This window comes from Pan paniscus, chromosome X, assembly GCF_029289425.2.
Source record: "Pan paniscus chromosome X, NHGRI_mPanPan1-v2.0_pri, whole genome shotgun sequence".
Classification (NCBI taxonomy): domain Eukaryota; kingdom Metazoa; phylum Chordata; class Mammalia; order Primates; family Hominidae; genus Pan; species Pan paniscus.
Genome location: NC_073272.2, coordinates 38,605,056 through 38,633,024, shown reverse-complemented (window position 1 = coordinate 38,633,024; position 27,969 = coordinate 38,605,056). Strand labels below are relative to the sequence as shown.

The 27,969-nt window shown below is 45.8% G+C and overlaps 1 protein-coding gene across 5 annotated transcripts in view; it reads left to right on the top strand.

Annotated features, from left to right (window-relative positions):
* Positions 1–27,969, top strand: part of LOC117977530 (lanC-like protein 3) — a 291,833-nt gene that overhangs the window by 192,206 nt on the left and 71,658 nt on the right. The gene's annotated exons all lie outside the window — the stretch shown is intronic.

Genomic DNA, 27,969 nt, shown 5'->3' with positions numbered 1-27,969 from the left:
CTGAAGGTGGAGGGGTATAGCATGCAACCAACATAGAGAAAGCCCTTGCAGAAGGTGTATTTTTGAGAGTACAGCCACTGTAGGGGAGGACTTAGTAAGAAGTTCATGGCTGAGGAAAGCCCCAGGCCTATAATAAGATTAGTAGTGTATGCATGGCAGCAAAAAAGTATTCAACCAAAAGGCATACCTGGCCATTGTTTTGTGGGTGCAGGATGAATCCAGCCTAGGAGTAGGCATAGTAGATAGAGATGAATGCAGAGTACAATCAGCCTGTGGGAGAACTAGGCAGAAAGTGCATGCATGAAGAGTATATTTATCTCAGGGGAGGACTTGGAAGGAAGTACATGGGTGAAGAGTGTGCCATTCTTAGGTGAGGACCCAGTAAGAGGTGCATGGCGTGACTGTGAAGCCAGGCTGTAAAATAACAAAGAAGGACGTCCCTGGGTACAGGATGCAGCCAGCATAGGTGTGGGCATAACATTAGTTATAGTTGAGCTGAATGTGTTAGTGTGCACCCAGCCTAGTGCAAGACTTGACAAGTATTTCATGAGTGAAAAATCATTATGCCTAGAAAAATAACAAACATCACATGAGAAGAGATGTATACAAGCCAATTAAGATCTGGAAGCTGATACATGAGTACATAATAAAGCTAGCCTATGGGAGAACCCATCAGCAAGTGTATAGGTGGAGGGAGAATCTAGTTTAAGGGAAAAAAATCACAGGCGGTCCATGGGTACAGAATGCAGCCAGACCATGGGAAGACCCACAAGAAATGCGTGGATAAAGGTGGCGTCCTGCCTATTGAAGGATATGATGCTGAATTCATAGTTGAAATGTTCAACAAGCCTGAGGAAGGGCATGGTAGGAGGTGTGTGAGTGCAGGGTGCAAGCAAGATAAGTTTAGCCTAACTATGGGAGGACAAAACTGGACATGCATATATACAAGCTTCAGCCAGCTTAGGAGAGTGCCAGCAAGAAATGCATGGGTGGAGGGAGCATTCAGCTAGGGGAAGACTTGGCAGGAGGTATATGGGGACAATGAGCATCCCACCTATACACATCGTAGCAGGAAGTGCATGGGTGTAGAATGCAGCCACTTAGAAAAGGACCCTGCAAGAAATGCATGGGTAAAGAAAACAACAGACCTAAGGTAGAATAAATGAGATAAATGGGAAGAAGGAACTTTCAGCTAAATGGAGTCCTGGCCAGCAGAAAATGGTAGCAGGTTGTAGCCAGCCCATAGAGCATATATTATGATGTGCATTGATGCAGGGTGCAGTTAATCCTTGGTAGGACCTTGCTAAAAATTCATAGCTGGATAGAGCAGCAAGACTAGAAGAAGTCTCAGAAGGTGATGCAAAATCAGAGGGTACAGTCAACCTAAGGAAGGGTCTAGAAATATGTTCATTGGTGTAGTAAGAAAACTGCCTTGGGTAAGAGCTGCAGGAGTTGCATGGGTTGAGGTTGTTGCCAAAGTAAAGAAAGATGTGGCATGAGGTTCATGGATAGAGGGAAAAATCTAGACTATGAGAGTATTCATCAGGTGCATGGATGGAAATTGTATCCATCCTACAGGAGAATATGGCATGAGTTTCGTGGTTGCAACTTTCACATAGTACAGGAGAGGATCAGCAGAAGTGCACAGGTAGAGGGAATATCTAATATATGGGAGGATTCTGTGAGATGAGCATGGAATAAAGAATATGTACAATAGGTTAGGCTCTGGCATGAACTGCAAAAGTGAAGGGTTCTTCCAGCCTCGAGAAGGTCTCTTTCAGAATTCCGAGTGGAAAAATCATCAGGCCTAGAAGAGGATCAGAAATGGGAGCGTGGGAGGAGGGAGGATTCAGCTTAGGTGAGATCTGATAGCTGTTGCATGAATACAAGGTGAAGTTACCCTAGGGAAGGACTAAGCACCTATCACATGAGTGGAGGGATCTTCAACGGTATTGAAGGGCACAGTATAGATGCATGAACGGAGGGTGCAGCAAGCCAATAGGAGCATATGGTAGGAAGTGCATAGTTTGAAGAAATATCCAATCTAGGGGAGAATACAGCAGGAAGTGCACAGTTGGATGTTGCTTTCAACTGAGGGGAGCATCTGGCAAGAAATAAGTGAGTGAAAGAGAATCGAGTCTTGGCAAGACTTGACAGGTTTTGCATGAATAGAAGGGACATCCTGCTAGGGATAGAAACGGAAGTTACAGGTGTGTAGAGTGCAGCCAATATGGAGAAAGGATAATGTAAAAAGAAAGCATCAGACCTATTAAAAAAGGCTCATGATGTGTATAGGAAGAGTGAGCATTCAGCCAAAAGGAGTCCTAGCAAATGGAAAATGGAGGCAAGTTTTAGCCACCTGTTAGGAGGACATGTTAGAATGTAGTTTGGTGTGGGAGAGAAACCAGGCTAGCGTTAGTACTTCCAGAAACTTCATAGATGGTGAGAAAAGCCAGACTAGAGAAAGTACTAACAGGAGACTCATAGATGGAGGTTACTTCCAGCCTAGAAGAGGACCTGATAGCACCTGCATTAGTTAAGGGAGTATCCTGCTTAGGAGAGGACTGGCAGGAGATGCATATGTGTGATGGTTGCCTCTAGCCTAAGGGAGAATATGGATGGAGGTACATGGCTCAAGAAAACATCCAGAATAGGGAAGGATTTGGCAGGTCAGTGGGTTAAGGGTGCAGTGAGCCCAGCAGAAAGTATATGGGTGGAGGGATAATTAAGTCTAGACAGATGGTGCACGGATGAGGCTGTATCAAAACTAGGGGAGCAAATGTTAGGAGGTGCAGAGGTGCAAGGTGAAGCCAGCTTAGGGGAGTGCAGTCTACATACGGCCATAATATAAAGTGCAGAGATCCAGGGTTAAAGCAGGCTATGGGAGGAACCTGCTGGAAATTCATGTTTAGAGGGGATACTCAAGCTAGGAGGGGTCCAGAAGGATGTGCAAAGTTGGAGTATACGGTGAATAGAGGATCCAGAAATACATACATAGATAGAGGCAGAAACCTCCTTAAAATAAGTTCAGTGGAAGATGCATGGGTGAATGTTGCATCCAGCTCAAGGGAATATGGGGCATGAAGTACAAGGGTGAAAAAAGAATCTAGCATAGAGGATTCAGTAGATGATGCATGGGAGGAGGGTGCATCCTTCCCAGGGGAGAATATGACAAGAAGTTTCATATATGCAACTTTCATCCAGTTCTAATCAGCAGCACTGCATGGGTGGAGGGAATATTTGCCCTAGAGAAAGACTCAGCTGGGTACAGGAAAAGGGAGTATCTAGTCTATGGGTGACTCTGGCATGAATTGCATAGATGGAGGGTGCAACCATCTCAAAGAAGAACCTTGCAAGAAGTAAATTTGAGGGAGAAACCATCAAGCCTAGAAGAGGACTGACAGGAGGTGCATAAAAATAGATTGAATTTAACAAAAGGAGATCTAGCATATGGCATATGGGTGTAAGGTGCAGCAAAGCTCTGGCAGGACCTAATAGGCATTGTATGGATAGAAAGAGCTGCCATCCTATGTGGGGTCTCAGCAAGAGCTGCAAAAGTGGAGGTTACATCCAACCTAGAGGAGGACCTAACAATATGTGTGTAGGTAGAGGTAATATCCTGCCTAGGGAAGGATCCAAAAAACATAAGTGCATATTGGTTGAAGCCAGTCTCTGGGGCAATATGGCTGAAAGTGCATGAGTTTAGGGAGAATGTAGCATAGGGGATCTTGGCAGGAGGTATATGTGTGTAATGAGCAGACAACCTAGATGTACCTTGAAAGAAGTGCATGTATAGAGAAATATCAAACTTAGAAGAGGACTGGAAAAGTTTCATGGGCATAGGGGGCATTCAGCCAAGGAGAGGTTTAGAAGATTTATAGGAAAAGGGAGCAGCTAGCCTCAGGAGGCACACAGTAGAAAGTTCGTAAGTGGAGAGAGCAGCCAGCCTATGATAGGTCCCAGTAGAAGGTGGAAAAGTGGAGGTTACACCTAGTCTAGAAGAGGACCCCACAACATATACATAAGTGGAAATAGTATCCTGCCTAGGGAAGAATCTGCAGGAGATGCATGGTTGGAGATTTCATGCTTGCTAAGGGAGGATACAGCTGGAGATTCTTGGGTGTAAGGAGCATCCAGACTAGGGGAGGACTTGGCCAGATGTTCAAAACAAGGGTGAATGGAATTTAGGGGAAAATTTAGTAAGAAGTAAACTAGTGAAGAGAATATCTAGATGAGATAATTATTCATCAAGTTGTGCATGATTGATGTTGCATGCAGCCTAAGGAAGGATATGATAGAAGTTGCAGAACTACAGGGTACAGCCAGCCTACCAGAGGCCTTTGTAGGTGGTGCATTATTCAGTGGGGCAGTCAGGCTAGGTGTAGACATAGTAGGAGGTACATTGATGTGGGGTGCCATTAACTTAGGAAAGGATTCAACCAAAAGTGCAAGGGTAGAAGGAGCAGTCAAACTAATGGAAGACTATGCAGGAGATGTAAAGATGAGGGTAGAATCAGCTTATGGCAGGAAGTTCATGGGTGCAGGGAGCACCCAGTCTAGGTGAAGGCTCAGCAGGAGGTTCATGGGTAGAGCATGCAGCTAGTTAAAGGGAGAATCCAGAAGGAATTGCATGGGTGTAGAGACAATCCAGACTAGGTCAGGTTCTGGAAAGTCTTGCATTGGTGGAAGGTGCATCTTGCCTAGGGAAGGAATGGCAGGAAGTGCCCTTGTAGCCAGCCAACTGTAACTGGCCAAGTAGCCGGTTAATTCAGGTTATGTATAGGTGGAATATATGGCCAGTCTAAGAAACAGCCAAATGTTTTGTACATAGCTTGGAGATAATACTGCACAGGGGAAATCATGCAGAAATGGTTCAGCAGAACTATAATACATGGAGGAGAAAGCACCCAGCTTAGGAAAGTCTCTGCAGGGTAAGTATGGGGACAAGAAACACTGAACATAGGAAAGGCTCCAGTGTAACTTAAATGAACGGAGTGTGCAACCAATCTAGAGGCAGAGCCTGGAAGAAATGCATGGGTGGAGAAACTTCAGGCCTAGAACAAGAATGACAGGAAATTCATAAGACAAGTAAGCATTCAGTCAAGATATACCTAGCAAAAGGTGCATGGGTGCAGGGAATAGCCAGGCTATGGGAGAACAAAATGCAAGATACATGGGTGCAGGGTGACAATGGCCTCATGTAGAAAATGACAGGATGTTCATTGATGGAGGAATCAAGCAGACTAAAGAAGTACTTGGCAGGAAGTGCATACATAAAGGTAGTAGCAGCCTACAGGAGTACTTGTCAGGAGGAGTATATGTGCAGTGTGCAGCCAGCCTAGGGGAGTTCATTATATGAGGGTTATGGGTTGAGGGAGCTTACAGCCATAGGGGAGGATCTGCAGAAAGAACACTCAGACTTATGGAGGATATGGCCATTGGTACATGGTTGGAAGGTGCTGCCAGTTTAGGTAAAATACAGGAGAAGTGCTTGGGTACAAGGTGCAGAAGCCTGAATGAGTATTTGGCAGCAGATTCATGGCTGTATGATTCAGGTTACCTAGGGGAAAGCATGGCAAAATATGTATATTTTTAAATTTCAGCCATTCCAAAGGAGGATCAGCAAAAAGTGCATTGGTGGATGGAGCATCTAGCAAATGCGGGTACTCCTTAGGATGTGCATGGAATGTAGTAAGGAGCATGTAAACTATAGGAGGTCCCAGCAGAAAATGCATGCTGCAAGGTAGAGCCAACCCATAGAAGGACTGTGCAAGAAGAGCATGGGCAAGGACAGCATCAGGTCTGTTAGAGGTCAGGCAGAATGTGAAAAGGAAGAAGGAACTTTCAGCCAAAGGGAGTGTTATCAGGTTAAAAAAATGGTAATGTAGCCAGCTTCTAGATGTACATGTTACAATGCACATTGATGCAAGGTGCAACCAGGCTCTCAGGATTGTATATGAAGTGCATGGATGGAGTGGGCATCCAGGCTAGGAGAGGTCTAAGAAAGAGGGGAAAAGATGAAGTGTATAGCCAGCTTAGGGGAGAACCCAGAAAGACATGCATACATGGAGGCAGAAACCTGCCTAGGGTGAGAACCATAAGAGATGCATGGCTAGGGGTTGAAGCTAGTCCAAAGAAGGCATGAGGTATATGTGTGTAGAGAGAATCTCGCGTAGAGAAAGAATTGGCAGATGGTACATGGGTGGAGACAGCATTCAGCCTAGGGAAAGGCTAGATAAGTTGAATATGGATGAAGCCGTATCTAGCCTAGGTGAAGCCTGAGCATGAATGCATGGGTGGAAGGTGTAGCCATCCTATAGAAGGACCTGCAATAAAACATGGGTGGAGCAATCATCAGGCCTAGGAGAGTATAGGAAAAAGATTAATGGGAGGAGAGAGCATTCAGCCAAGATGAGACCTGGCAAGAAGAACATGGATGCAGAGTGTAGGCTGCCACCTTAGGAGAGAACCCAACAGAAAGTAAATAAATGGAGAAGGGATCCAGCCGGTAGGTAGACGTTGCTAAAAAACACATGGGGGCCTAATGCAGCCAAGAAGTGCATGGGTGCGTAATGTAGGAGGAACACAAGAGATGCATGGATGGAGGCTCTAGTTGGTCTTGTGGAGAATAGGCAACTCTTGCATGTTTGGAGGTTGTGGCTAGACTATGGGGGAGGTAATAGGTGGTGCATTGGTTCTGGGGGCAGCCAGACTTAGAGAGGCACAGACAGGATACGCATAGGTGAACCTGGCAGTAACATCCAGCATAAGGGAGAAAACAGCATGTGGTGTATGTATGTAGTCTGCTGCCAACATGCTGCAACTTTCCTCCCCATCAAAAGGAGGTATGGCTGACATCCCTATAACAAAAGCAAGTTAAGAAGAGAAAATGATAACAATTTATTCGATAATAGTTTTTCATGACATAAAAGCCTTCATAGTGAAGACCCAAAGATACAGGGGGAGCTATCCATTTTTATGCTTTGGTTTCAATGAATAATAGATAGCCATACAGAACTTCGACTGGGGTATGAGCTAATGCTAACAGATTGAGTGGGAAAACTCAGCAAGGACTGTGTGTTCAGATTCTTCCTGGCCACTCCTTGCAGCCTTCCTTCCTCTCAGGTATGGGGTAAGATCCTTTCTGGAATGAGGGTCTTATGACCTACAATTAGAGAGGTTGGTCAGAGAATTACTTTATAGCTATTTCTTACATAAAAAAGAAGGGGAAAGTTAGAGTAATATATTAGGCCTTATGGCTGCTTTGGAGGAAAAATGATTCTGCCTTGAGGAAGAGAAATTCTAGTTTCTATGGCTGGCCTCAGGAGAGAATGAGGGACAAGATACAGGACAGCAGGAGAAGATCAGAGAGAAACTGTTATTTCTGAGGCCCATATTTTAGGTTATCATTTTCTGAGCCCCAACAGGAAATACTGACAGAACTTGCATGGGTGGAGAAGTCATCCAGCCTAAAGCACCACATACAGGTGGTGAGTGGTTGGAAGAAACAACAAGCTTTAATATAGAGCCCAGCAGGTAGGTCTTATGTGAAGATTGCAGACAGTATAGAAAAGGATCAGCAGGAAATATATGCTTGAATGGCACAGCTATCCTAGGGGAGGACATAGCAGGAGGTTAATGAATGGATGTTGTAGACTTTCAAGGAAACAATATGGCAAGAGGTGCCAGAGGGTGGGGTGCAGTTAGCATAGGGGAATACATGATAGTTAAGTGCATGAATGTGTGCTATAACAAGTCTGGAGAGACAACACAGCAGGAAGTTTTATGGATAGATGGAATTTTCATTTAAGAGATGCTCAGCAGAGGGTACATGGGTGAAGGAAGCAATGAACCATAGAGGAAGAATCTGCAGGTGGTACATGTTTGGAGAGAATGAAGAGCTTAATAGAGTAACTGACAAACAAGATGTGTGGAAGTTGCAAACCAGTCTAGGGAAGTGGCCAGCAGGAAATAAACATATTAAAGACTTATCCAACCTAGAAGAGAATGCAGCAGAAGGTATATGGATGGTGGATACAGGTATGAGAGGGAGAACTTAGCAGGATGTGCAATATTTCAGAATGCAGCTAGGCTAGACAGTTAGCAGTAGATCCATGGGCAGAGTGTAACTTTCATAGGGATAAAATGGCAGGAGATTCATGGGTTCACAATGAAGCCAACTAAGAGAAGAACTCTGCAAGAAGTGCATGAGTCAAGAGACCCTCAGGCCTAGAATAGGACCTGCAGAAGGTAGATGGAAAGAAGGTCTATCTGGCCAAGATGAAAAATTGACAAGTGACATATGAGTGCATGGGCCAACCATCTGAGGTCAGGATATTGCAGAAGATGCATGAGTGCAGATTGAGGTAGGCCTAACAATAGGTGCATGGGTGGAGAGTGAAGCTAGCCTAGGAAGATAAGACAGAGGCTCGCCTGTAATCCCAGCACTTTGGGATGCCGAGGCGGGCGGATCACGAGGTCAGGAGATCAAGAATCCTGGCTAACACGGTGAAACCCCGTCTCTACTAAAAATACAAAAAATTAGCCAGGCGTGGTGGCAGGCGCCTGTAGTCCCAGCTACTCGGGAGGCTGAGGCAGGAGAATGGCATGAACCTGGGAGGCAGAGCTTGCAGTGAGCCGAGATTGCGCCACTGCACTCCAGCCTGGGCGACGAGTGAGACTCCGTCTCAAAAAAAAAAAAAAAAAAAAAAAAAGACAGAGGCTCATGAGAGAATTGTGCAACATGCTTAGGGAAAGAATCAGCAGGAAGTGTACAGGGGAAAGCATTCATCCTGGGTAGGAAAGGATATGGCAAGAGGAATGTGGATAACAGGGTGCAGATATCAAAGGTTAGGACATGGCTTAATGTGCATAAACAAGACATGGATAAAATAATGTGCAGACAGTCTGTGGGAATACACATCAGAAAACTTATTGTTGCAACTTAAAACCAGCCTAGGGGATGATATAATAGGACTTGCATTATTGCAGAGTGCTGCCAGTCTTTGGGAGCACCTGGAAGGAAGTGCAAAGTTTGAAGAATCAACCAGACTAGGGAAGGACTCAGCAGAGTGTGCAAAGGCAGAGGTAACATTCAAACTAGACAGGGACTCAGAAGTATGTGCTGAAGTAGAAGGGGTATTATTTCCAGGGAGAGATGCACTGGTGATACGTGTGTGGAGGTTGAAGCTGCATTAAAGAAGGTTATGTTTGAAAGTGACTGGGTGTAAGGAGCCTCCAGACTAGGAGAAGGCTTGGCAGTATGTATGTGGATTGAAGTTGCAGCAAGCCTTGGGGAGGATCCTGCAGGGAGTGGATGTGTGAAAGGAACAGCCACCCTATTGTAGGACTGAGCAGGAGGTTCAATCATGAAGAAGTCTAAGGGAGGATCCTGCCTAGTGGAGGATACAGCAGAAAATACATGGTGAAGAGACCATCTAGCCTTGAAGATAATTTTGCAGAGGTGCGTAGGTGAGAGTTACATTTATATTAGATAAGACCCTGATGGGTGGTGCATAGGAGGAGGACCATTCATTCCAGAAGAAAACCCAGCAACTAGTGCATTTTTCAGGAGACAACCATCCTGAGAATTCATGGAAAATGCATCAGGCCTATAGGGTAAAGGAGAGTGTGTATATGGTAGAAGAAAGTATTGATCCAAGTTGAATCCTAGTAGATGGTGCATGGTAGGAGGTTTCTGCCTCCCTTCATGTGTGGATGGTGCATGGATGAACTGGTTCCTTCAGTCCATGGGGGGAATATTAGGATGTGCATTGGTGGAGGATGCAATCAGGCTCTGATGGGACCTGTCTTTAAGTGTTTTTTTTTGGTTTTATTTGTTTGTTTGTTGTTTTTTGAGAGAGCATCCAGGCTACAGGAGGTCTCAACAGGATGTGCAAAGCTGTAGTGTACATCCAATCTAAGGGAGAACCCAGCAATACGTTCATAGGTGGCAGTAGAATATTACCTAAGGGAAGAATAACAGGAAATGCATCAGTGGAAGTTTGAGGTAGAGAAAGGGAAGTTATGGCAAGAAGTGCATGGGTGGAGGGTACAGTGAACCTGGCAGATAATTTGACAGGAAGTACATGGATGGGTAGGGATGCTACTGCGTATGTGTGTGTGTGTGTGTGTGTGTGTGTGTTTGTATTGGGGAGGGCAGGGGCTCAACATACGATAAAAAGTTGAAAAGAAAAATAGTCATTCAAGAGGACAGTGTGGCAAGAATTACATGGTTAGAAGGAACATGCAACCTATGGAAGGATTGGCAAGGGGTTCATGGTTAAAAAAACATTCACAGCAGGGGAAGTCCTGGTTGGTGGTGCCTGGACACAGTGTGCAGCCAGCCTACAGATGGTTACAAGGAGCACATTGGTGGGGTGTACAGCTAGTCTAGGGGGATAGAAATGGGATAAATTACATGAATTAATGGTCCTCAAAGCCCAGAGGAGGACCCATTAGGTAGTTCGTGGATATAGGTCATCCAACCTAGGGGATGATATGGCAGGAGAGATATGGTTGGAAGGTACAACCAGCCTAGCAGATGATAAAAATGAAATGTATGGAAGGAGAAAGCATCCAGCCCATGATGTCCCTAAAGGAAGTAGATGGGAGTAAGGAGTATCTAGCCCAAGTGAAGTTGTGGCAATAGGTATATGGTGGAGAGTGCAGTCAGTCTAGATAAGGACCAAGCAAGAAGTGCAGGTGGAGAAAGCTTTAGACCTAGAATTGGACTGGAAGAAGGTGAACATTGGGAAGGCATATTCAGTCAAAGAGGAGAACTGGCAGGTGGAGCATGGGTACAGGGTGCAACCATCCTTGGGGAGTACGTTGGGAATGATGCATTGGTGCAAGGCATAGTGAGCCAAGGGAAAGACATAGTAGGAAGTGAATAAGTGGGAAGAATTGTCGGCCTAATCGAGAGCTTGGAGGAAGATTCAATGTTGGAAAGTACAGTCAGCTTACTGGAAGATTTAGCAGGAAGTTCACTGGCAGAAAGTTTAATAACCCTGGTGGAGGTTCACACAGGAGTTGCATGGAAGAGGATTCATCCATCCTAAGGGAAGACCAACTGGGATGTGCATAGGTGGAAACAGACCTAGAAGAGGACCAACAAGATGTACATGGGAGGAGGGATCATTCAACCAAGATGAGTCAGAGCAGTTGGTATATGGGTGCAGATTGCTGGAAGCCTATGTGAGTACATATTAGGATGTGAGTTGGGGTAGGATTCAGCCAGGTAACATGATGACACAATTGAAAGTGCTTGGTTGTAGAACACAGCCAGGCTAGGGGAGAAAAGGTGGATTGTGCAACCAGGCTTGGGAGACACCCAGCAGTATATGTATAGCTGGAGGAACATCCTGCCCAGAGGAAAAACTACAAAACATACATGAGTGGAGGTTGCAGCCAGCCTGCGATGATATGACATGAAGTGCATTGGTGAAGGGAACATCCAGATTAATGGAGAACTTGGCGGGAGTTGCATGGGTAGAGCGTGTAGTGAGCCTAAGGGACAATCCATAAGGAAGTGTATGGACAGGAGGAAAATCTATCCTAGGGAAGCACTTGGCAGATAATTCATAATAGAAGATGCATCCAGCCTAGGGGAGAACATTGCAGGAGGTGCAGAGTTACACAGTACAAGTAGTATAGGGGAACTTCAGACAAAGTGCATTAGAGAAGATCCAGTTAGCTTAGGGTTGGATGTAATAGTGGGTGCATGGAATCAAGGTGCAGCTAGCCTAGGGAAGGACATAACAGAATGTGCCTTCATGCAATATGCAGCCAGTCTTGGGAAGAACCTGACAAGAAATAAAAGGGTGGAGAGACCAGGCAGCCTAGGATAGGTTTTTGGAGAAGGTGCAAAGTTGAAGGTTACCTTCAATTTATAGGAGGACTCAGTAGTACGTGCATAATTGAAAGGAATATCTTTCCTAAGGGAGGACTTGTAGGAAATTAATGCATGATATTTGCAGCAACACTAAGGGAGGATATGGCTGAAGGTTCCTGGGTGGAGAGAGCTTCCAGACGAAGGAAGAACTTGACAGGAGGTAGGCAGGATGAGGGTGCAGTGAGCCTAGGAGAAGGTCCATCAAATAGTAAAATAGTAATTGTATGGAAGAAGCAGCTAACCAAGGGAAGGAATCAGTAGAGGTTGCATGGGTGAATGAAGGGACATGCAGAATAAGGGAGGATTTAGCAGAGGTGCATACGTTTTGGAAGCAAACAACTTAGAGGATAGTGCCTGGGTGGAGAGTGCATCAAACTGAGGGTAGTGCCTGGGTGGAGGGTGCATCAAGCTTAGGGGAGATCTCAATAGGGTGTGTATGTTTATAATGTGCTGTCAGAATAGGGAAGTTCATGGTAGGAGAGTCGTGGGCTGAGGGAGCTTCCAGTCTTAGGGAAGGTATCAGCAGAAGGTTCATGGCAGAAGGCAAAAACCAACTTAAACCAGCATTAAGGTCCTCAATGGAAGTTGCAAGCAGCCTGGGGGAGGATCTGGGAAGAAGTAAATGCCTAGAAGGCATACTCATCCTGGAGGACTCAGCAGGTGATACTTGGGTGCAGATGCATCCATATAAAGGGAGTACATGCCAAGAAGTACATGAGTGCAGAGTGCTGTCAGCCTAGGGAATAACCTGACAGAAGGTGAATGGGTAAAGAATGCGACCACCCTAAGGGGTACATGAAAAGAGGTTCATGAGTGCATTGGAATAACAAGAACATGAGTGGACACATCAGGAAGCACATGGGTCAGCTCAGAATGTAGTACATGAGTAGACAGCATCCAACCTAGTGGCAAATATGACAGGAAGTTCAGGGGTGAGAGTTTATTCGACCTAAGTGAAGATACAGTAAGAGAGAGATGCATCAAAGATAATTTAGTCTGTCTAGGTGAAGGAATGACAGATGATACAAGGTTTCAAAGTCTAGCTAGCCTAGAAGAGTATTGAAAGGAAGTGCATGAAATAGGCGGAAGAACCAGTCTATGTGAAGATTTGGCAGGGAATATATACCCTTGGGGAGTCCTAGCAGGTGACCATGGGTTCAGGTTGAAGACAACCTAAGAGAGGACTCAGCAATAAGTTCATGGCGGAAGGAGAAGAGAGTCAAGGGAAGATTCATTCAGAAAGTCCATGGGGTGGAGGCTGAACCAAGTTTAGGAGAGGACTCAGAGATAGTGCCTCAGCCATCTGCACTCAGATGTGTACTTAGTCAAAGCTAGTACATGGCAGAGTTGCAAGGATTCAGGCTGCAGCCAGCCTAGGGGAGGACACAGCAAGGTCTTTTGGGAGCAGAAGGTCTTAGGACTAGAATATGATCAGTATGGGGTGCATGAGAGAAGGGAGAATTCAGCCAAACGGAAGCACTGGCAGCTAATGCATGGGAACACATAGTAGATGGAGCACTACTGCAGGGTTTAGAGAGCCCATGTGTGAACCTGGTATCAAGTAAATAGGTGGAAGGAGCATCCAGCCTAGAGTAGTACTCAGCAGAAACAAAGGTGGAGGGTACAGCCAGTATGGAGTGGAGGTTCTGGCAGGAGTGCATCTGTTGTGACTGAAGCCACCCTTGTGGAGATCACAGCAGGAATTCCATAGAAACTGATATCATCCAACCTAAGGCAGGCCCCAGCAGGAGTTGCATGGGCATAGGTTGTAGCCAACCTAGGAGAGTATACAGCAAGATGTGCTTGGGTGAAAACAGCTTCATCCCTAGAGTAAGTTCACCAGGAAGTGCATGGGTGGAGGGAGTTTCTACTTTAAGGGAGGATTTTAGCAGGAAGAACTTGAGTAAAGGAAGGAACTATGCTTTAAAAATGCTGTCAAGAAGTGCATGGGTGGAGGGAGCATTCAGCCTAGGGGAGGACTTAGAAGGAGGTGTATTTGTGTATTTTGCAGCTAGCTAGCTAGACATCATATTATGAGTAATGTAGGCTGAGATAGCTTCCAGCCTTACTGGAGGTATCTGCCAAAGGTGCATGTGTGGAAGGACATGCCTAAAGCATGACTGTATTTTATATGTTGTTGGAGTAAACAATCAGCTAATAGTGTATGCAGCAACAGGAAGATTGTGTGTGGAGGCTACAGTGATCCTGGAGGAGGAACTGGCAGGAGGTGAGTGGGAGAAAAAAAGCACTCAGCTTTGAGGAGAACTTGAAAGAATGAACATGGGTGGATAGTACAGCCACCCTGGGGAGATCTCAACAGGTTATGTGTTGAGATAGGTGTGGGTGGAGAATGCAGCTAGCCTATGGTAAGAGTCTAGAAATTTTGCATTAGTTGAGGCTGCAAACATTCTTGCAGAGGACATGACTGGATGTACATGGGTACAGATTGGTTGACACCTCGATTCAGTCATGACATGAGTTGCATGAGGGGAGGGAAAAGTCAGCCTATGGAGGACTGTGTAGCAGGTGTATGGTGGAGGAGATTCTAACGGAAGTAGGAATTGGAAGGAGTGAAGTACTCAAGCATACTGTTGACCTAGGATATGATTAGGCATGACATGCCTGGGTGGGTGATATGGTTTGGCTGTGTCCCCACCCAAACTGTAATCCCCACATGTCAGGGGAGGGGCCTGGTGAATCCTAATTGGATCATGGGGGTGGACTTCCCTCTTGCCGTTCTCATGATAGTGAGTGAGTTCTCACAGGATCTGGTTGTTTGGGAGTGTAGTGCTTCCCCCTCCCCTCTCTCTACTGCTCTGCCATTGCGAAGATGTGCATGCTTCTCCTTCGCCTTCCGCCACGATTGTAAGTTTCCTAAGGCCTCCCATTCATGCTTCCTGTTAGGCCTACAAAACTGTGAGTCAATTAAACCTCTTTTCTTCATAAATTATCCAGTCTCAGGTAGTTCTTTATAGCAGTGTGAAAACAGACTAATACAGTAGGGAATTCTGCAACCCAAGAAATACATTTATCAAGGAGTGAATATGTAGAGGGAACAGCCAGGCTATAGGTGGTGTTAGTAGAACATGCATGGGTGAAGTGATCGTCTAGTCTAGGGAAGGATTAACCTGAAGGTGCATGAATAGAGGGTGCAGAAGGCCTGGAGAATGTCTTAGTAGAAGAAAAATGGCATCCAGTTCTAAGAGGATGCAGGAGGTTGTTCATAGGTAGAGGTTGCAGCCAGTATAGGGTTGGACAAAACAGGAAGTGAATGATTCAGGGGAGTATGCATTCAACAATAGATCCGGCCGTCAGTGCATGGATGGATATTCAGCCAATATAGGGCTGAATATGTCAGGTGATGCCTTTGTGTAGGGAGCACCTAGCTTAGGGGTTGACTCTTCAGCAAGTGTATGACTGGAGGATGCAGTCAACCAAGGGGAGGAACAAGCTGGATGTACATAAATGGCAGCTTAAGCCAGCTTTGGAAACTATCCAACAGTAAATGCATGAGCAGAAGTTGCCAAAAACTTAGGATAGTACTCTTTGAGAGGTGGATTGGTTAAGGTTGCAGCCAGCCAAAAGAAGAAAATGACAGGAAGTGAAACTTAGGAGGGAGCATCCAATCTCTGTGAAGACTTGGCAGTAAATGCATCAGAGGAGGGGGCATGCAGTCTAGTGGAGGTCATGGATAGAGGTGCGGAAGTGGAGGGATCATCTGGCCCAGGGAAGGATTTGACGGGAGTTGTACGGGTGGAGGGAGAATCCAGGCTAAGGAAGGATTTCTACAACATGCATCATTAGAGGAAGTGACAAATTTATGGCAAGATATGGCAAGAGGTGAGGATCTGGAGGGCAAATGCAACCAAAGGAAATACATGATGATAAGTGTAACAGTGGAGGAAGCATCTAGACTACCTGAGGGCATGATAGAAGGTGAGTCAGAGGAATGAGAATTCAGTCTAGACAGTCTCAGCAAGAGATTAATGGAAGAAGAGAGTATACAGCCTAAGGAAAGACTCAGTAGGAAGTGCATGATAGAGGGTTATGCAGCTTGGGGGAGGACTCTGCATGAAGTCTATGGGTAGAGGTTCTAGCAAGCTTAAGAGAAGGCATGCGAGAAAGTGGATGGGTGAAGTGTACATCTAGCACATAGGAGGCCATGGAGGTGGTACATGGATGGAGGATTCAGCCAGCCCAGGGAAGACACATCAAAAAGTGCATGGGTAAACGGAGTGACCATTCTAAGGGTAGAATCATCAGGAGATTATGAGTGTAGGCCTCAGTCTGCCTAGACGATTACCTGATAGGCAGTGCCTGGGTGGAAGAAGCATCCATCTTGGGGAATATCTGATATAACATAAATGAGTAGAAAATGTAACCAAAAGATGGGAGGATTCAGCAGGAAATATGTGTGTGGAGGTGGGCGTAGGAGAAATCAGATTGAAGGAATATTGGAAGGTGTGTTAGTGGAGGGTGCATCCAGCCTAGGGTTAGACTGAGCCAAAGTTGTATGGGTGTGGGGGTCATTCTTCCAATGAGACAACAGGGCAAGAAATATATGAGTGAAATGTGTGGGCAGATCATGAAGTTTATGAGAAGAATGTGCAGAAAAACTGGAGGAAATCTTGGCAAGGAAAGCATGGGAATAGTGTTCATCCAGCATAGGGTAATACTTGGCAGTACTTTCACGGGTGGAGGAAGCATCTAGCTTAGGTGAGACTCAGGAAGAAGTGCATGAGTGGAGTGAGAAGGCAGCCTGAGGGAGCACTCTGCATGGTCAGAAGGAGCAGCCAAACATGGAAGGACTCAGAATGGGGTCTACAGATGGAGTGTGCTTTCAATCTAGGTTGAGATACAGTAAAATATGCATGGCAAGAAAGTGCAGCCACCCTAAGAGAACGCTGCACAGGAGTTAAATATGTGAAGTGACCAGCTAGCCTTGGTATAGTCTTGGCAGGACACACATGGGTGTAGTGAGCATAACATAAAGCCTAAAGGAGGGCTCAGCAAGAGGTGCATGGATGGGGGATACAGCCAGTCTAGAGCACAAACCAACAGGAGATGCATGGGAGGAAGGAGCATTTAATTTAGGGTAGAACATGGGAGGAGGTGCCTGTGTGGATATTACAAGCATTCTAGGGAAGGATTGGAAATGAAGTCCATGGTTGAAGGGAGCATTTATCCAAGCATAGACTTGGTAATTGATGCAAGTGGGGAGGGAGCATCCAGCCTGGTGGTGTATCTTGAAGAATATGCATTAGTGGAGGGTGTAGTCAGTGTAGGAATGGTTAGCCAGGAAGTGCATGGATATATGGTATGGCTAACCGGAGAGGACTAAGTCAGAAGTTTTTATGTGCAGGAAGAGTTCAAACTGGGAAGGAGTATCCATCTCCCAGTAGGATCCTTCAGGAGGTGCATCTGATGAGAAGGTAATATCCAGTCTGTGCTGAGAGATACAAGAAAGAAGGGTACACATAGCCTGTAGTAAGGTTCAGCAGGAGTTGCATGGTTGGAGAGTTTAGCCAGCATAGAGAAAGACTGGCAGCATATGGAAAGACTGGTGAATGGTGCAGCCATCCAAGGGCAGGATATGTCAGGAAATGCCTGAGTGGAGAGTCCAGAAAGTTTGAGGAAGAATCCAGCAGAGCATGAGTGAAGAGGGCATCCATTGTTGTGAAATTCTCTCCCAAAGGTTCATTAATATATGGTGCAAGCAGCCTAGGGCAGGGCCTAGCAGAATGCACAAGAGAAAATGGAGTAGCTAGTCTAAAGTTGAACTTATCAGAAGGTGTGTGGGTTTAGGGTGGAGCAGCTTAAAAAAGATGTGGCAGGAAGTGCATGACTGAAGCACAACAAGCCTAGGGGAAGATCTGGCAGTTGGTACATGAGTGGAGAGATTATCCATCCTAGAGGAAGACCCAATAGAAGGTCCATGGTTGAAGGATGCAGACAACCAAAGCAAAGGATGGTGGGAAATGCGTGAATGGAGTATACATCTTGCCCAAGGGAGGATACTGCAATAAGTGCAGAGGTGTAGGCAGCACCTGGGTTGGGGTGTAACAATTGAGGCTGCAGCAAATACTTAAAGTCTCTCCATACCTCTTCGCTAAGAAACTTAAAAAAAAAAAAACTCTAGGATTATTTCTAGCAGCTTAACACCATGTCCCTAAGATGACCTGAGCTCCCCTGCCCATGAAATGCCTGCCTGAGAAAGCTTGATGTTACCAGGAGAATTTACTGTTTATTCCACCCAAAACCTGGTAATAGACAGATAGGCCCTCAAACCCCCTGTTAGAGCAATTACTTTAGAAGGCTTGAGATTGTAAATCCTTTCTCTGTCCTTTGAGTGGTTAATCTGCTACTCTAAACTGTTTCCTCAAAGATCTGAAAGCTCTTTCTTTGAAATCCAAACATATAGGGTGATAACTCCAGCTCTTTCTCTGAGTCTCAGCGGGAGATTAAGGACCTAACTTACGTGAGCACCTTGCTTCGACTTGCGCCACTGCCTTCTGTTATATAGTAAAAGAAGTTTGTTTCATAAAGTTCATGAGCAGAGGTTTCATCAAGACAAGGGGACATGGCAGGTAGTGCATATTTGGGTGCATTATATAGACTAGATCAGGTCTCCTGAGAAGCGGTGTTAGCAGAGTGTGCAGGCAGCATAGCAGAGAACATGGCAGATAATTCATGGGTGCAGGATACGTGTTGTTTAGTGGAGTACCCAGCAAGTAGTTTATGTATAGAGATTAAAGCCATTCTAGGGTGGGATATTGCAATTGGTGCATTGATGGATAGCATTGCCAACCTAGGAGAGAAACCAGCAGAAAGTGCATGGGAGGGGATGAAATTAACTTAGAATAGTTAGTACATAGTAGCAGGTGCCTGGTTATGAGATGCAAGTGGCCTTGGATAATTCTGGCAAGAAGTCCATGGGTGGAGGGGAATAAGCAAAATAAGGCAGGAGATGCATGAGAGGGGGTAGCATTCAGCTTAGAACATACTTAGGCAGGTGGTATATAGTTGTATATAGGCAGGTGGTATATGGTTGCAGCGTTCAGCTGAACTACAGGGGTGGGGTAGGGGACAGCAAACATTGCATAGGTAGAGAAAACCAGTCCTAGAAGAGGTAAAGCAGGAGTTGGATGGGAAAAGAGAGCATATATTTTACAAGAGACTTGGCAAGTGATGCACAGGTGCAGGGTGAAGCTAGCCTAGGGAAGCATATATTAGAAGATTAATTGGTTCAAGTTGCAGCCAGACATGGAGAGCACCCAGTAGAATGTGCATGGATGGAGGGACCAATAAGCCTATTGAGTTCGCAGCAGGAGGTGCAAAGTTAGATAGTATAACCAGCTTAGTAGAGGTTCTGTCAGAAAGTGTATAGGTGGAGGGAGCATTTTTCCTAAAAGAAGATATGGCAGGGGGTTCATAATACATTCAACCTAGGGGAAGACTTGCCCAGAGAAGCATAGGTTGATCCTGCAGCCAGCTTAAAGGAGGATATGGCAAGAGTTGTAAAGGTAAATTGTGTTTCATACCTAGGGAAGGACACAAAAGTGGCTGCATTGTTGCAGAGTGCAGCTTATACAGGAATCCAGTTAATTAGGCAGTGCATGGATAGAGAAAGTGTCTAGCCTAGGGCAGGACCTGGCATGCTACATGGAGAAGGTAGCATTCAACCTAAACAAAGCCAAGCAGGTGGTGCATATGTGTAGGGTGCAACCTAAGACAGGACACAACAGGAAGTACACAGGGAGACATAAAATCAGGCCTAGAAGTGTGGTGCCAGGAGTTGTATGGGAGAAGTAAACTTTCCACCTAGTGGAATACTGGAAGCGGGTGCATAGGTACAGAGTGCAACCAGTCTAGTGGTGAATTGAATGAGGTTGCAGCCATTCTAGGGACAGACATTAGAGTGGGTATGTTGTAAGCTGCAGTCAGACTAGATGATGACCTGACAGAAAGAGTGTGGGTGGATGCAGCCTCCAGCCTAGGGGAGACTCATCAGGAATTACATGCAAGGAGGGAACATTCAACCCAGAGTAGATATGGCTGGTGTTGCATGGATGCAGAGTACAGGCAGCCTGTATGAGAGGATATACTAAGAGGCACTCCTGTGTAGGGTACAGCCAGTCTCAGGTAAGATGTGTCAGGAAATGTATGGATGACAGGAGTAACCATGTAGAGGGTATCACAACAGGAGGTGCAGAGGTGAAGGATACAGCCAAATTAGAGGAAGACCCAATAAGAAGTGCACAAGTGGAGGAAGCATCAAGTCTAGGAGAGGACACGTTACATGGCTCATGGTTGAGGAAGTTTCCAGTCTAAGTCGAAACATCTGCAGGTCATATATATGTGGTGGAAAGATCCAACCTTGGGCAGTGCCCTGTATTTGGTCCATGAGTGGAGGGAACATCTAGCTTAGCAGAGTACCTAGCATGCAGTCAGTGCATGTGTGGAGGTTTAAGCAAATTTGGGAGAGGAAGCAGAAGGAAGTGCATGTATATAAGGAGCACGCTGCCTGAGGGCAGATGGCAGAAAGTATATTTTGAAATGAGTATTCAGCCTAGAGTAAGCATAGCAGATGATGTGTGGGTGCAGGATGCAGTCACATTATCAGAGGACATATTTGGAGGTGTTTTGGTGCAAGTTATAGCCTCAGGGAGGAATTGCAAAAATGCATGTGCATATGGAGAAGATAGAAAAAGGGAAGTCTCTTAGTATGTGCAAAAACAGGACACAGTCAGGCTAGAGAATGACCAGGCAGGAGGTGTATAAGTGAAAGGAGATCAAGCCTAGGAAGGACATGGTAGGAGGGGAATGGGTTCAATGAACTAGGTTAGAGACCTATATGCATACAGGTCATCCAGTCAGTGGCTGGTCCCAGTAGTTAGTTCGTGGGTGGAGGTAACACCTAGCTTATTGGAATATAAGACAGGCAATTCATGTGTGGAAGTTACAACTATTCTAGAGCAGGACTTGGGAGAAATTGTATGTGTAGAAGGAGTATCCTGCCTAAGGGAGAACTCATCAGGAAATGTATAGACAGAGGCTGTTGTCAGACTAGTGGAGGATAGGTAGGAGGTGCATTGGTGAAAGATGCAACTAACCTATGGGTGGACATAGGAAAGAGGTGCATGGGTGGAAGGTTCTGCCAGACATGAAAAATATATCACCAGATTCATCACTGCAAAGCGGAGTCAGCCTAGAAGATTGCAAAAATAGTTGCATGGGTGGAGACAGCATCCAGCCTAGTGCAGAATGTGGCAGAAGATGCATGCAAGGAGGAAACATTAATCCCAGAGTAGATGTATCACGTGTTACGTGGCTCCAGAGTGCATCGCAAATAATGAAGGATGGTGTTGGAGGTGCATAGGTGAAGAATGCAGGGCCAGGCAGCTGTTAAGAATACATCCAGCATAGTCGAGTAAGTATCATGCAGTACCTGTGTGTATGTTTCTGCCAACCAAAGGTAGAAACCAACAGGATCTGCATGGATGAAGCTAGAATCCTTCCTAAAAGAGGTTTCTAAAGTAGGAATGTGTAAGGAGGGAGAAACAAGACTGGAGAAAGGTTCAGGGAGATTTGCATGAGAAGAGATTGCAGCCTTCCTAGTGGAAAACTTGGAGGGCATGCATGGTTGGAAGGAGCATTGATCCTAAATTAGGACCCTTCAGGAGGGTTCATGCTGTGCAGGAGAGGACCTGAAATGAATTGCATCGGTGGAGGAACTACATGGGTATGAAAATGCATCCAGCCTAGGACAGGACCCAGGAGTAATTTCAGGGGAGATTACACCCAGCAGAGTAGAAGATTTGGCAAGATTCGGCAAGTGTGCATGGTAAAACAAACATGTAGCTTAGGTAAGGACAAGGCACTAGGTTTGTAGTTGGAAGGATCATCCAGTATAAGGGATGAAAAGGCAAGAAATGTACCATGAAGTGTGCAGGCAGCCTATGAGAGTGCTTGGCATGAGGTCCATTGGTGGAGGGATCCTCCAGCCTATGGGTAGATCTAGCACATGGTGCATAGTTGGAAGTTACACGAAGCACAGGGTGCGGCCCAGCAAGAAATGCATCAGTGGAGGATGTAGTCAGCCTAGGGAAGAACTTGGCAAGAGGTATAGGACTGGAAGGTACAGACAAGATAGTAGAAACCTCAACCAGAAATGCATCAGTGGTGGATGCAGTTAACTGCACAACTGGAGATTCAAGGGTGGAGATAGTATCTATTCTAGGGGTGTATGTTTTAATTGCAGGACTCCATAGGTACAGGGAGCTTCTAGCTGAGGGAAGGATACCACATACATAGGTCAAGGGTGTCAACTTAGAAGTCATTGCTTGAGGTACATGATTGGAAGAAGTATTCAGGCTTGGAGAGGATCATTGTGTCAATTCATGATTGGATAGAACAGCCATCCTATAGAAAGGCTTGGTAAGGAGTGCATGAGTAGAGGGTACATTCAGGATGAAGATAATGGGGGCTGGGGCCTTCTACATGATCTTTGAGTAGACAAAGCATCTTTCCTTAATTTGACCTTATTAAGGAGTAAATAGATTGAAGTCATGGCATATCTAGGATAGGATCTGACAGAAAGTGCATGGGTGAAAGCTGGAGCCAACTTAGGGAAGAATTTGGCAGGAGACTCATGGATTAAGGTCAGAGATACCTGGGAGAGGTGCATGGGTCACAAATGCATCCAGCATAAAGGAGTAGCAGGAGAAGCATGAGTGAGGACAACATCCAGCTTAGGGTATGACCTGGCATAAAGTTCCTGGGTGGAATGTGCAGGGATAACTCAGAAGGAAATGCAAGTGATGGGAGATCATCCAGTGTATTGGAGGACATGATAGAAAAATGTATGGGTGAATGGTGCATCCAGGCTAGGAGGAAGACCTGTGAGGAAATGCATTAGTGGAAACAGCATACAGACTAAGGAGAAAAGTTGTGGTAGTGCATGGCTATCCAGCATAGTGGATAATTTGGCAGTAGGTGTATTGCTCATGGGTATTGCCAGTGTCGAAGAGGACAGGAGACAAGACTAGAGAGAACACTCAGCCTAAATGTTGATCCTCAGAAGATTCATGAGTTAAGATTGAAGCCAGCCTGAGGCAGGCAGGGGAGGGGCAGGAAGTGAATTAGTGGAGTGTGGAGCTGGCTTACAGGAGTTGGCAGCAAGAGGTGCATGGGAGGAATGATGCAGCTGAACTAGGGAAAGAGGCCAGGCACAGTGGTTCATGCCTGTAATCCCAGCACTTTGGGAGGCCAAGGCAGGCAGATTGCTTTAGCCCAGGAGTTTGAGACCAGCCTGGGCAACATGGTAAAACCCTGTCTCTACAAAATAAAAATTAGCTGGGCATGGTGGCACACACCTGTAGTCCCAGCTACTTGGGAGGCTGAAGTGGAAGGATCGCTTGAGCCCAGGAGTTTGAGGCTGCAGTGAGCTGAGATCGTGCCACTGAACTCCAGCCTGGGTGACAAAGTGGGACCCTGTAGATAGATAGATAGGTAGATATAGATAGATAGATAGATAGATAGATAGATAGATAGAACTAAGGGAAGAATTAAGATGGGATGCATTGTAGGATAGAGCATCTAGCCAAGATGAGGACTCTGCAAGAGGTGCATGGATACAGGAAGCAGCAACCTTTGAGGAGAGATTCTACTGGAAGTGTATAGATGGAAGTGAGAAATTGTGAAGCCTACACTAATTTTCTTTCTTGTGAGAAAATTAGTGTAGGCTTTTAGAAGCAGCCAGGCGAATTCCTGAAAGCTTTACTGCTTAGAAACTTCTGCCAGATACCCTAAATCATCTCTCTCAAGTTCAAAGTTCCACAGATCGCTAGAGCATGGTCCCAATGCCACCAGTCTCTTTGCTAAAGCATAGCAAGAGTGACCTTTACTCTAGTTCCCAATAAGTTCCTCAGATCCATCTGAGACCACCTCAGCCTGGACTTCATTTTTCATATCACTATCAGCATTTTGGTCACAACCATTCAACAAGTCTTTAGGAAGTTCCAAACTTTCCCTCTTCTTCCTGTCTCTTCTGAGCCCTCCAAACTGTTCCAACTTCAGCCTAGATAGAGGGACCATGTAGGCTAGGGTCAGCAATATGTGCATGGATGGAATGTGCAATCAGTCTAGCAAAGAATTTGTTTAGATGTGTGGGGGTTAAGGAAGCTTTCAGCCTAAGGGGAGGAACCTGTTAGAGGTGCATAAGAGTATTGAAAATCAAGCCTAGGGAATGACCAGGCAGGTGATACGTAGTGGGAGGAAATATTCAGTGTAGTGTAGTACCTGGCAGTAGTACATATGTTGAGGTTACAGTCAGGGTATGGGGGGGATACAGCAGAAAGTTTATGGTTGGCAAGAGAACCCAATATAAAGGAGGAGTTAGGAGTAAGTATGTGTGTTGATGGTGCAAACAATCTGGGAGAGGTCATGGCAGGAGTTTCATAGGTGGAAGAAATAGCTAGCCTAAGGAAGGAACAGCAACTGATACATGGGTGGAGGGTGTAGCTAGTTTATACAGGACCTGACAGAGAGTTTATGGCTTGCGGAGCAGTCAGCCTAGGTGAAGAACACTGCAGGACTTGCATAGGTGGAGAGAGCATCCTGCGAACAGGAAGATATGGCAGCAGGTACATGGGTGTAAAATTCAGTCCTCCTAGAGGATAGCTCACATAAGATACTTGGACTAGGGCTGTAGCCAGTCTACAGGAAGATATGGCAGGAGATGAATGTAGAAGGCATCCTGGCAAAGGGAGGTCTTAGAAGGAGGTACATTATGGAGAGTGTAACAAGCCCAAAGGAAGTTCTAGCAGCTTGTGCATGGTGAATTGTGAATCTAGATAAGGTGAAAAATTGTCAGGTGGTCTATGGGTCACATGTGCATCCATACTATTATTGGGAAAAGGCAAGAGATACAGGGGTGCAGAATCCAACCAGCCTAGGGGATGACCACATGAAGTGCATGGATGGATGAAATATACAGTATAATGAAGAATTTCACAAAATATGTAAGTTAGGCTAATTCAAAGAGCCTAGAAGAAGTCCTGGGACAACTTTCATATGCATTGGGAAAATTCAGCCTATAGGAAGACCTAGGACCAGGTCCGTGGGTTTAGGGAAAAACCAGTCTACCAGTGGCTTATGCAGGGTGTGCATAGGTGAAGGGTGTCACCAGCAAAGGGGAGGACAAATAATAAACTGCATGGGTAGAGGAAGCATCAAGCTAAAGCATGGACTAATCATGAGGTGCATGCATGAAAGATGCAACATGTCTAGGGAGGACTCTTCAGGAAATGCATGATTGTAGGGTATAGCAGAGCTGTTGGGAGCAGTGTTGGTGAGGCAGTAACTGCATCGGTGAATAGCACATCCACCCTATGACAAGCTCTTTCAGGAACTGTGTTCATGGGTTGTGCTGCCAGCTTTGGGAAAAAAAAACTGGAAGAAAATTAATGAAAGGAACCTGTATCCAGCCTAAAGGAATATCTGACAGGAATTACACAAATGAAAGTTGTGGGAGGTGGCCAAGATGGCTGACTAGAAGCAGCTAATGTGTGTGGCTCTCACAGAGAGAAACAGAAATGGTGATTAAATATAGCACCTTCAACTGAAACATCCAGGTACTTGCATTGGGACTAATGAAGGAAACAACTTGACCCATTCCCATTCCAAGGAGAATGGAAAAGGCAGAAAGACGACCCACCCAGGAGAGACACAGAGCCAAGGGTACCTCCCCTGCCAAGGGAAGTGGTGAGTGAATGTGTGACCCCCGGAACCCATGCTTCTCCCACAGATCTTTGCAACCCTTAGGTCAAGATGAACTTGTTCCACCAGGGCCTTCTGTCTGACATACAGAACTATGTGGAGTCTCAGCAGAGCAGTCACTCAGGCATACCTGGAGACCCAGATACCTTCAATACCTGGGCTTTCCAGGTTTCCTGGCAAAAGTAGCTGCAACTCCAGCAAAGCAGAAGGTTAGACCCCCATACAAACCCCTAGAAAAGAAGCTGAACCCAGAGGGCTGAGCAGCGGCAGCCTGCAGGCCCCACTTCCATGGCACCTCACAGGAAAAGATCCACAACTTTGGAATTCCAACCAGCCACCAGTAGCAAAGTTGCACCTCCCTGAGACAGAGCTCCCAGGATGAGGAGTGGGCCATCATCTTTGCTGTTTGGATAACTTAGCTAATCCAGCCTTAGGGCTTTGGAGAGTCCCAGTTAACTGGGAGCAGAAGGGATTCCCCAGCACAACTACTGTATGAAAATGTGGCCAGACTTCTTTTTTAGAAAGTATGTCCCCAATCCCATTCCTTCTCACTGAGTGAGACCTCCCAACTGGGGCCTCCAACGACCACCATGGTTCTCCTACCAACATATATTTGAAACCTCCCTGGAACAGAGCTCCCAGAGGGAGGGGTGGGCCACCAACTTTTCTATTTGGGCAGCTTAGCCTTTCCAGCCTCCAGGCTTTGGAGAGTCTAAGCTGACGGGGTGGAATGGTACCACAACACAACACAGCTGCTCTACAAAAACATGGCCAGACTGCTTTTTAAAGTGGGTCCCTGATCCTGTTTCTCCTCACTGGGTGGGACCCCCCAACCAGGGTCTTCAGCCAACTCCTACAGGTGCATTCGATCTGGAAATGGGTCCATACCTCCCTGGGACAGAGTTCCCAGAGGGAGAAGCAGGCTGCCATCTTTACTGTTTCGCAGATTTCACTAGCGACACCTCCAGGTGCTGGAAAATCCAAGGTAACTAGAGACTGGAGTGGGCCCCCAGCATACCATAGCAGCCCTATGGAAAAGATGTCAGACTGTCACATGGGTGCCATTAACCCCCTGCCAGAACAATTGAGCCAGTAGCTTGGCAATTCCATGGACAGAGCTTCCAGGGGCAACTGAAAGCCTCTCTGCCACTGCCTCTGCAATGGAACTGCCCTTGCTACCCTTGGACAAATGAAGCAACGATGACCCTAAGTACCTTATCCACACCTCCAACAAGCTGCAGTCTACCCAAGGAGAGGAGGCCAGTCCATCTCTCATGGGTCCCACACACACTCCATTGCTCATCACCAGACAGGGAACCCCTGGCGTGGGCATACAACACACACCCTTCATCCTGGGCTGACTACACTGAACGATTGCTGACCTATATCTCTCAGGTGTGGAGCCACCAGGAGAAAAGCAAAAAACCCTCAGCCATAACCACTACTAAGGTTCCTTCTTCTGCTGCCTCCAGGTTAAAGAAGGAACAAAAACACTGAGATCACCCAAGAGCTGCATTGGGAAGCCCAGGAGTACCAAGCTGCGATGTATAGCCAGCATTCAAAGTGGAGACAAATGTATACTTTCAGAGCATTGAGAAGGAACATGGCTGCAACTGTGAGGAAACACAGGGGAGCCACACAACCAAGCAAGAATCTACCAACTGACCAATAAACCTATGTGTCACCTACTGGATTGCACCCAAAAGCTTCAACGCCAAAAATACCTTGCTAACATACACTGCTCTAAAACCAGAGATAGGAAGACAGGCTCAAATAAGGACCCTGAACAAAGCCTCAGCCTGGTGAAAACATCCAGAAGACTATTGACTGAACTCAATCTACACTGCAATTAAAGGAACAACAACATGCAGAGATGAGAAAGAACCAACACAAGAACTTCAGTAACTTAAATAGCCAGAGTGTTTTATGTCCTCCAAATGATCACACCAGTTCTCCAACAAGAATTCTTAACCAGGCTGAGCTGGCTAAAATGACAGAAATAGAATTCGGAATATGGGTAAGAATGAAGACCATCAAGATTCAGGAGCATGGCAAAAGCCAATCCAAGGAAACTAAGAATCACAATATAGCGATACATGAGTTTAAGGATGAAATAGCTGGTACAAAAAAGAACCTAATGGGTCTGACAGAGCTGAATAACACAATACAATAATTTCACAATGCAATCACAAGTATTAACAGCAGAATAAACCAAGCCAAGGAAAGAATCTCAGAACTTGAAAACTGGTTCTCTGAAATAAGACAGTCAGAGAAAAATAAAGAAAAAGAATAAAAAG